At 38.2% G+C, this 11,626-nt stretch overlaps 1 pseudogene; it reads right to left on the bottom strand.

Moving 5' to 3' along the window:
• Positions 1–730: 730 nt before the first annotated feature.
• Positions 731–2,970, bottom strand: LOC144369666 (cleavage stimulation factor subunit 2 tau variant-like; annotated as a pseudogene).
• Positions 2,971–11,626: the final 8,656 nt, after the last annotated feature.

Raw genomic sequence — 11,626 nt, 5'->3', positions numbered from 1 at the left:
TGATTTGCATTTCTCTGATTGCTAGAGATTCTGAGCATTTTTTCATATATTTGTTGATTGATTGTATATCCTCTCCTGAGAAGTGTCTGTTCAGGTCCTTGGCCCATTTGTTGATTGGATTGTTTGTGGGTTTTTTGGTGCTTAGCTTTGTTTAGTTGTAGTTGGACACAATACCTTGATTTTATTCATTTATTTTTATGTGGTGCTGAGGATCAAACCCAGGGTCTTGCATGTGTGAGGTGAGCGCTCTACCGCTGAGCCACAACCCCAGCCCTGGTGCTTAGCTTTTTGAGTTCTTTATATATCCTAGAGATTAGTGCTCTATCTGATGTGTGAGGGGTAAAAATTTGCTCCCAGAATGTAAGCTCTCTGCTCACCTACAGATTGTTTCTTTTGCTGAAAAGAAACTTTTTTACTTTGATTTCACCCCATTTTTTGATTCTTGGTTTTAATTCTTGTGCTATAGGAGTCTTATTAAGGAAATTGGGGCTTAATCCCACATGATGAAGATTAGGACCTACTTTTTCTTGTATTGAACAGAGAGTTCCTAGTTTAATTCCTAGATCCTTGATCCATTTTGAGTTAAGTTTTGTGCATGGTGAGAGATAGGGGTTTAATTTCATTTTGTTGCATATGGATTTCCAATTTTCCCAGCACCATTTGCTGAAGGCAGACTGGTAGGCCAATGGTACAGAATAGAGGACACAGAAACTAACCCAAAAAATTACAACTACCTTATATTAGACAAAGTTGCCAAAAACATGCACTGGAGAAAAACATGCACTGGAGAAAAGATAGCTCCAATGGATTTCTGGGTTTGCTCCTTTAAAATCAGGATATTCTGCTTTTGCTCAGGTGGCAGTATGGCAATCTGATCAGCAATCAGCTGAAAAAGCTTCATGATCAAAGTTGCTTTGTATTGATCCTCTGGAGTTACCTGGCTCTATTCAAAACTAAAACTTCTTGGCGGGCCTCCACCTTGCTTGCTTGCCCCCTGCATACCTGCTCCCTGAATTCTTCCCCCTTGTATGCTTGCCCCTGTGCGTGCCACCTCCAGGATTTCCTACTCCTAAAATGCTTGGGACCTGTCTGAATCCGTCAGGATCCCTATATTAATAGGACAAGGACCCTGGTTTCCACCAGTCCTGGGGCCTCTTGAATTAGGCCCAGGTCGTCTCATCTCTAATCCTCTTGCTTCCAGCCCTATGGCTTCCATGGACAGCTTTCCATTGCTCTTGTCTCCATTATCTTGTATCTAAGACCTCTGTTTCCATGGCTCAAGCCTCATCACTTGAGAACCTCTGCCTCCTCTACTATCCATAGATAGACCTCTTCAATCTATCGTAGGTCCTGTAGGCTCTCCAATTAGTAATCTGGGATCTGATAATGGCCCTTATCTCACATAATGAGAGGAAGGACCACAGGTGTCATGACCAGAGTAATTGTGCATGTGGGGACCCTGATGAGGTGGGCTCAGATAACCCCTAGGTTCTACTTATCCAGTAATTAAATGCAGAGTCCCTCCATGTGGGTCATTTGGAGCACCTCCTGACAGTCCTTGAGGAGGTAGGCTTCCACCAGTCATGGGTCCCTGAGGCACAGAAGCTTTAGGATCTGACATCTGTACTTGTCCCTGTTCTAAGAGCACTGGGCCAACTCCTGGTATTTCTTGTGCCTGCATTGCTTTTCCAGGAGTGAAGGAACCAGGACCAGTTCCAGAAACTCCTGCTGGTATTGACCCTGGAGCTAGAATTCCACTCTGGATAGGAGTCTTCATTAGAGGAGGAATGTCCTTAATGAGTTTTCTCCACCATGCGACCAGCGCACTGGTTTCATTAATGAGGTTCTTGGAATAAAAGTTAGCTAGCAGATATCGAAATAAACACACAGACTCAGTTACCTTTTTCTATGACCAGGTCCGAGACGGCTCCCCTCTCTGGCTCCCACCTCGAACCACCCATAGGGCAGCAAGGATTACTCAGGGCTAGCAGGAGAGAGAGAGAGAGAGAGGGAGAGAGAGAGAGAGAGAGAGGGTGAGCACACCAGGGAGTAGCCTTTTATTGGGAAACAAGAAATTCAGGGGAGAATTCCATCCAATGAAGTTTGAGGGGGGGCACACTCCAAGGTCAGGGTCAGTGATTGGGCCCCGGGGTTTGTGGTCAGTCACACTCCCACACGGATGGGTTCTCTCATCAGGAGAGGGATGGGAAAGCTCCGACACAGCCAGAACACCTCAGACCCAACCAGGAGTTGCACAGTCACATGTGAGAATGGCTTTCCACAGTCTTCCACCCATGTACTGAGGCTAAGGATCTGGAGGATACTATTCATTGAGTATAACATTAGGTCCTGGATACAGCCCAGGGTCAGGACCAGCACCAGGGCTGGACACAAGACTGAGATTTGCCTGTGATCAGTGGTGTGACATATACCTTGCAATGCAGAATTTTCAGAGCAATTGCAGGATCCATGATTCGCATCACTACTTGTGCCTGCAGTGCATAAGCCTGTTGTGGATTTTGAAATAATCTGTTTGGAACTTCTTGGTGATTATTCTGGACACAGAGCTTCATCTGCCTCATTATCTCAATCATCTGTTCTGGGTGGAGACTGGCAACTACTTTGGTATTTGATTCGAGAGCATTTTCTGGATCAAAGGGGTCTCCATAGGGTGAGTCAATGATGGGTGCTGAAGCCATAACCTTTGGGTTTTTCCCGTCTCTCTATCACATACTAGATGGAAACTGACAACAGAACCTACCTCTGAGAAAATTCCTTTAACTGCTTCTCAGTTGCCTCATCCAGTGTTACCCACAAACACTGATTGCAGAGACCAAGACATTGCAGTGTTGCTCACCACCACACTAGACATGATTCCAGTCATGCACACAGCTGATAGCAAATTCTTCTATGAGTCGCCCCAAGTATGTTTCAAATTTACAAGTATTTTTTCCACTTTTTAACCCCTGAATCACCTTTCTGTCTGTCATGTGGACAGGTCAGGGCTCGTTACCCTGGAGAATCTCTGGCCTCCGTTCCTATACATTTATATTTCCTCTTCTTTGTGATAATAAGTGTTCACCCATCACCATGAGGTCTGGGCTGATCTGCTTTCTGTCTAGTCATCATAATCCAAGCCCAAAGGCCTGGACTGTACCTTGGGTGGAGATCAGGTACTGCTGCCACAGGCAGAGTAGGTGAAACAGAAACTGCATTAGTCCAACACCTTCATTTTATTGATGAACCTCAAGAAAAGCAAGCACCATGTATGGAAGAAGAGCAAGGACCCTAGTTTGAATGATCCCAGTGCTTTTGATAGAACCCAAGTTATTGTAGAAAATACAGTAGGGAGATATCAACACACTGATTAAAAACCTAATGTCACATTTGAATCCTAAAGGTTTTGGGAATAAAGATATGACTCTAGAGCAAAAGAAGTTGTAGAATTCACTTTTTGTTGTCTTTTAATGCTTTCTGTGAGATAGGACTCACAGTTGGCCTTTTTTTCTTGTTAAGTTTAATTTTATTTCCTGTGCAGTTTGCACTGCTTTGTGACTTTCCATTTAAGACATACAAGATATTCATGTTATTTTGTATGTCTTAAGTGAAAAGATGCATGGAATAATAAAAACAATATAAACCACAGATATCCCAAAATGCCTAATGAATGAAATATTGCCCTTTCATTGCAGAGGCTAAGGAACCCTCCACAAATCACATCTGTTTAGTATTCTATTTTCTTTATGCTTTTACCAAAATAAATGTAATGTATTCATATATATATATATATATATATATATATATATATTTAATTTTATCAATTTATCTACTTCAATTCTTTTTATTACATAATTTAAAAAATTGTTTGTTTTATTTAGAATTTTTCATTTATTTACAAGAAACTTAATTGTGTGCTTTTTAGGTGTTTAAATAATAGTGCAGTATTATTTAGGTCTGTCTGGTTTTGATTGCTCATATTTATCAATAGGGTTTTCAACCTAACTCATTTTGTACATGTAATTCATTTGCATTAATTTCCCAACTACTTCTAAATTTTTTTTTGATTTCATCTTTAAAACAAGTTGCTTAAAAGGATATATTCATTTTGCTTTCCATTTTGTAATTGTAGGTATTTTTTCTCATTTTTGTCTATTTCTCCATCAGAATCAGGAATTATAACCTATAAAGAACTCATAAATATTTTTCTTGGTGGTCTACTTAAGGTGTGGTAACTTTTAAAAATTATAGTGCACTAATAAAAAGGGAAGAAGCAAGGAATATGGAAGCAGTGGAGCCTGAAATGGAGAAAATTGCATTACATGAATATATGAATATATCAGAATGATATATTATAATACCATGTGTTGACATGATTTGTTCTTATGGTGCTTAGTTGGACTCTGAGTATGATAATCTAGCATGTTTCAGAGTTGTAACTGCCTACTTGATTGAACCAGTTGTAGTTTTGCATTTTTTCTTAACTAAATGCAGCAATTTGTCTGAGCCATATGTCCAGCAGTGAAGCTCCTTTATTAATGGTTTGAAATCTTTAGCCAAGGCCAGGTTAAGACAGTGTTTTCTGATTGTGACGATACTGACCCATAGCTCTATCACAGTTAACTACAGTAGATTCACATCACCTTTTCTGTATATTGGTTAATTTTTAAATTTTGGCTATTTTTAAAATTTCTCATTTTTGATTAATATTTATTTCCAAATGAATAATTAAAATAAAAAAATCAGTTAGCAATAACTGTCAATAAAATAAAAGAAGCAGAAGTGGTTGGTTAAGGATCTGGGAAGCCCACTGTAGAGTTTCTTTGAGTTGAGATGAGTGACAGCAGATGAAGCAGTCTCTAGTTCTATGATGTATCATTTCTTTTTACATACTAGAACTATATAAAGAAGCTCCTCAATTTATGTTAGAACTGTGTACCAAAATAAAACTTCATAAGTTGAAAATATCATGTTGAAAACACATTTAATACACTTAATCTACCAAGTGTTACATCTTAGCTTCACCTATCTTAAATGTGCTTAGAACACTTACATCAGCCTACACTTGAGTAAAATCAACTAACACAAAACCTGTTTGTAATAAGATGCTGAATATTTCATGTAATTTATGGAATACTATACTGAATGTAAAAACAAACAAACAAACAAAACCCAAACTCAGAATGGTTGTATGGGTACACTTTGGAGTCAATTTAAAGTTAAAAATGGTAAGTCAAATCATCAAAAATCAAAAATTCTCTGTATTCTTCTCCAATGAGTCAAGAAATCAATATAAAAGAACTCAAGCAGAGTGGGAGTTATAGACAAGGAGAATCAGGGAGCAAATTTTGCTTTAGCTATGAAAAGAGAATGGCTGCTAATAGGATTTATTTATCCTGTGACTGGAGTAGATTTATCACATTTAAACTATAAACTATGCCAAGACAGAAGAAAATTAAAATAAACAAATCTGAGAAGGATCCACCTTTGCATAAATTACACAAATATTTTTAAATTATAAAAAATTGAGATATTTCTTTATGAGTTTTTAAATGTGTTTCATTAGTGAAAAAATGTGTGAATTTATACAGAAAGTTTGTTAATTTTAGTCTGAGATAGAGCATTTCTAACCCTCATTGTGAGGCTTCCTACTGTCTTCTGAGCTATCATTTCAAAACAACCCAGACTCAGTGTATGAGAACTAGCACCAAGGTGGCATGAGATCAGAAAGAGACATAGATTGATCCAGGATTGCAGAGTGCATTTTATTGGGAATTTCTGACAAAACTGTGGTCCTGGATGGCAGCAAGATTGGTTGCATTCCCACAATTTGGGTGTGAAGTAGAGGTGTATATAGGGTTTGGTACAAAATGAATGTTTTAGCAGAAATGTAGGTTTGTCAGAGCCAGGCATATTCCTGGAGCAAGGGTCTGGTTGTAAAGCTCTATGTATCATTCTAATGGTTTTGTCTACTTATACTATGCTGGGAACATCTACAGGAGTAACTAACAAGGGCTATCCTGGGGAATCATGGCAGTTAGGACTCAAGATGACTGCAGTCATGTCAAGCTAAGTGTAAATGTTTAACCTTTCATGACTAGCTCTTACAATCTCATGTGCCTCTCTTTCGTGATGTCACTGAGCCTTTGAGAGGTTTTAGCATTATGTAAATAGCATGCTACAAGGCCATCCAACCAGCTTGTAAGCAAAGTTGATAGCAGCAGTAGAAGCACATGCACAAAATGAAACAGAAGAAATATTGAAATAGTAACAACCTGGTTTTTGTCCCCTAGGAGTCCCAGGAACCAAATAAATGACTTATCATCTCTCTTACAGAGGGAACAGAATCAGACAAGGCCTTAATTTGGGTTTTCATGTGGGATGTGAGGTGCTTGACATCAGGAGAGCAAAAACTCTTTGTTTTGATAACAGCACAGGTTCCAACGAAGAAAGCAAAAACAGTGAAAGACTGCAAATATAGATGAAAAAGTAAATGTTGAATAAGGACTTGCAAAGGTAAATCTGCCATCCAGCAAGATGGCACTGATGGGCTTGGCACAGTGGTGCACACCTGTGATCCTAAGAGCTCAGGAGGCTGAGGTAGGAGGATCACAAGTTCAAAGCCAGCCTCAGCAACAGGCGAGGTGCTAAGCAACTCAATGAAACACTGTCTCTAAATAAAATTCACAATAGGGCTGGGGATGTGGCTCAATGGTTGAGTGACCCTGAGTTTATTTCCCAGTATCAAAAATTTTTAAAAATGAATAAATAAAATAAAAAGATGGCTCTGGTGGTATCATCTCAGTTACACATTATAGCAGCAGCAACTGGAGCTAATGTTGGCCAACAGGCAGGGTCTGTGAGTGATTACTAAATCTGAAATTGAATGGCATGCCAGACCAGAATCAATTGTAGTGCCCCAAGGTTTTTTAAAATTTTTTAAGTCCACTCAGGGAATAAACTGTGACCGCAAGTTCAAAATCCAACAGAACCAACAGGGATCAAGCTAGGAAGGCTGGTGGCTTTTGACATTCTTGCAAAAAATTGGTAATCCATCCCCAGGTAAACAAGTCCCTTGAGCTCCAATTGAATTGTGCTCTATCCTGTATTTAATAAATGCAGTGTGTAAAACACCAGCTCTGCCTGGGTATCCACCCTGGCAGCATAGCATTGGGATGCAAAGCTTAGACATGCACAGCTTGTGACAGGGGCCAGAGCACCCAGGTGTTCATAAGGGGACGACATACCAGACTTTTGAGTTCTTAAATTTATTTACACGTCTCCAAAGGCTCTAGTCCAGGTGGCCAAGGTGGGTTTGCCTAGTATGGTCCATATCTATTACTTTAATTAGCCCTTTTCTCTCTCCACAAACCCTTCTTGCTCCCTGAGGGTTACATGAAAAATGAAAGTGCCATGACACATCATGTGCTTAGTGTTATAGGTGAATGAGGGGCCAAAACTCCAAACCTTAATTCTTAAGTGCTGGCAAAAGATAATTTAGAGTCAGACATGAAAAGCCAAGCAAGAGAATTTGATTATAAATGAAAGTAAGTGTCATACAGAGTAGGTCATCCCTGAGCAGAGAATGACACAAGGAACTTAATGGCAAACTTATGTTTACCATGAGAACTGGGATCCACTTTCTGCACTCTTCACCAATCAGATATTGAACTTCTCCTTCATTTTGGGTGGGGGAATTTTTTGACCCTAATTGGTAATTTCCGGAACTGTCACAGGCAACAATCCCATGGGGTTGTGGGGGGCTTCATCTACAAATCAATCCTATGTTAATGTGGATGCTGGGGTCAATAATCTGGCAAAATTTATCTTAGTGCACCTGCTCTACTAGTGAAATTTCCCTTCTGAAATACATGGAGAAATCTATGACCATTAACCCCAGCCTTACAATGATCCCAGTAGACCCTGTCAGGAGTTAGTTCCATTGATTTTTCTTCCTGATATCTTTCTTAACTGGCTCTGTTTATTTCTGCCTGTTTATTCTCAGGTTGTTTTGTACAAATTACTTAATTATTTATTAAAGGCAATTCAAAGAAACTCTGTACCCTTGCTGCATTATTGGACTTCTACCTAACACTTAGGGATGCTCATGAAAAGCATGGTCTACAAAAGGGTATCCTAGTCACTGTCAAGCCAGTATGGATATTCATATATTACATCAACTTCTCAAGACCTTTGCTAGTGGTGGTTTGATTAACTCTCTTACTAGAGAAATCTTGAAAAAATTCATCAGCTCCTAAGGCATATTTATGTCATTTACTGTTTGTCAAAGTTTCAGTATAATCAATATACCAGTCACACACTGGTTGCAAAGCTCACTGTTTCTGTTCCTGTCTGTACTTGGGTGAAAAGATGGTTTTGAGGTAGGAGTATACCTGCCAGTGGGTCATAGCCACCTCTTCAGCTGTGTTCCATCCTACTTTAGCACTTTGATATAAACTTTCTATGTACCACAGTACCAGACCCACTGCCTGTATTGGGGCAAGGATGCACACCTTAATCAAAGCATTTGTCTCCATATTTCCAAGGATAAATATCTGAATACGAGTAGGTTCATGATATACAGTCAACTATATACCTTTCATGTAGCTATTTCCAAATTTGTTGCCCACTCATGGCTCCCCAAAGAGGATTTACTAGTATAAAACTCTGTTCCATGTACCTTCATTCCATCCACAATGTAAAGGCTCAGTACACTGCCCCATTGGGCCACACAAAATAAATAAAATAATGTATTTTAAATAAGTACAGTATGCACAGTTTATTGTAATTGTACTTTAATAAATCTGATAAAATAGAATTAAATAATGAAGATAATATACAGAATGGAAGAAAATATTTGCAATTTATATTTGATAAATGATGGCTACAACTAAATATCAAAGAAGCAACTCAGTCTGAAAAATAAATTGAACAAATTTTTTTTTCCAGAGAAGATGTTCAGCTGCCAATAAACACAAGAAAACATTAATAGTAATTAGGGAAAAGCAAATAAAAAACTCAGGGTACATGGCTATTGTAAACTATATGGAAAATTAAAAATCATGGTAGGACTTGAGTTGTGGCTCAGTGGTAGAGTGCTCGCCTAGCATGCATGAGGCACTGGGTTCAAGCCTCAGCACCACATAAATGTAAAATAGAGATATTGTGTCCACTTCAAATTTAAGAATAAATATTTTTTAAAAAATCATGGTAATATGGAAAAATGGGATCCTGTTGCTTTCTGTTGAAAATGGAAATTGTGTAACCACCCTGCAAAATATTAAGCATAAAATTATCATGTTATCCAGCAAATCCACTTCTAGGCATATACTCAAGAACACTGCGCTCAGTGACTCTCACACACCAGTGTTCATAATAGCATTATTCAAATTAAGCAGAAGATGAAAATAACCCAAATGTCCCTAGATAGGTGGATGAATAAGCAATATGTTTTATATGCATGTAATGTATCATTCAGCTGTGAAAAGGAATGAAGTTTGGATGTACGGAGAACATTAATGTACTTGAAAACATAATGTTAAGTGCTAACCATGCATAGAAAGACAAGTATTAAACAATTCTACTTAAAGGAGATATGTAGAATAGAAAATTTCATAAATACATAAACTACAACAGAAATTGGCAGAAGTTCAAGGAGAGGAAGGATGTGGATGAATTTTTTAATGGTATAGAATCTTTGCTTAAAAAAATGAAAAAAAAATAGGAATGGTTAATACTGAGTATTGTTCAGCACTGTGAAACTAATTAATGTGACAGAATTGTATACTTAAAATCATTAAAATAGCATTTTTATTTTATGTGTATTTTTCAACAAAACTCCCATTATGGTATGTTTTTAGTATCAAAACATCATCAATTCAATTTCATTTAAGGTTATTAAGTATTTTTCTTAACTACTTTCCTTTATAAACATGGTGATTGTCATTTTTCTCTGACCTTTCTTTTCTTCCTCACACCCATTTTTTTTTAATGATGAATTTTCCTATCTAAGTAAGCACAAGCTGCCCCAAGACCTAATGGTATTTCATAACAAAAAATCTGAAAGAAGAAATTTCAAAGCAGACCCTTCTGAATAGGTTGAAATGGCACCAGTTTTGAGTGTCACGAACTATTTCAACCTAAGTGTGTACTTAATGGTAATCCCACAGTTCTCTGCAGAAACCTGAGCCTCCACATGCTTGCCTCCAAGACCCACAGCAAAGAGATTAACACAAGGCAGAGCAGCTGCATGAGCAAGAGGGCTTGACATGCTTTTTGATGAAGGGTAATAATTACCTCTCACTCCGTTTCACCTGAAGAAAATTTATGTCTTCTGTACATCTAAAAGTTCTCTAATCTAACCAAGGATGTAAAATAATTGGACAAGCTGGTTTGTAACCAGCCTGATCAGAGCTTAACTGAAGAAACTCTGACATTCGATACACACCCAGAGCACATTAAAGAAGAGGATATGTGTGAAGTCAGAACCAACACATGTACTATTCTCGGACCCAATGACTATCTATAACCTGTGTGGTACATAGACTTTGAAGTCTATAAGTGCAGAAAGAGAAGTTTCCTAAAGTTGGACAGACTTTATTTTAAGGATACCACTGTGTTTGTTCAGTCACAGATTTTGTCATGGTTACTCATGATTTTCCTTTTTGCAGTCCCCTTACTCTTACAGATTTCTTAAAGATGAAGTATACATGTTAATAAGCTATATTAGGCCTATCTTAGATTCCAGATATCTATCGTTAGCCAAGACAGAGAAAATAATAACTTGTGGATAATCACAAGTTAAAAATATGGGTGTCAGACCTTGTTATGCAACTCACTGATCATATGACCTTGGGAAGGTCCTCTAACATCAAGGCACTTGGGTCTCACCTGACGAGATGTGCCATGACCTAAGGAACTGAGGGCATCTTGATGCACTTTCAGTTGCTTTATAATGTACCGGTGAATAGCTGTGCTGTCATTTTCTCATTGCAATGACTCATATTGCTTGGGTTAGTCAAATTTTTATCATTGTGATCCAAATACCTGACAAGAACAACTTCAGGAGGAAAAGTTTTTTTTGTTTGGGAGGGATCATAGTTACAGGGGTTCAATTCTTGGTCAGCTGACTCTATTGCTGTGGACCCAAGGTGAAGAGCATAACAGATAAAAACTTCTCAGCTCATGGCAGCCATGAAGGAGAGAGAGAGAGAAAGGGTAGTGGATAGAAAACAAAGAACAAACAGCCATGGACAAAATATAACTCTAAGGATGCCCCCAGTGACCAGTGACCTACTTCCTTTGGCCATATTTGACCTGTCTATAGTTACCCCAATAATTCAATCAAATTATTATTCCATCAAATGGATCAACTCATTGATTATGTTCCTGCTCTCATAATCTAATTATTTCACTTCTGGACAGTCCTGAATTAACACATGAGGTTTTCAGGTGACACCTCATATCCAAATCACAATATTACCAATAGATGGGGCTGGAGTTGTAGCTCAGTGGTACAGTGCTTGCCTAGCATGTGTGGGACACTGGGTTCAATTCTTAGTGCGGTATATAAATAAAGGTTTATCAACAACTAAAAATACTTTAAAAAATATTACTATTAGAAATATTT

This window comes from Ictidomys tridecemlineatus, chromosome 13, assembly GCF_052094955.1.
Source record: "Ictidomys tridecemlineatus isolate mIctTri1 chromosome 13, mIctTri1.hap1, whole genome shotgun sequence".
Taxonomy (NCBI): Eukaryota; Metazoa; Chordata; class Mammalia; order Rodentia; family Sciuridae; genus Ictidomys; species Ictidomys tridecemlineatus.
This window is presented reverse-complemented; position numbering and strand designations above follow the sequence as displayed.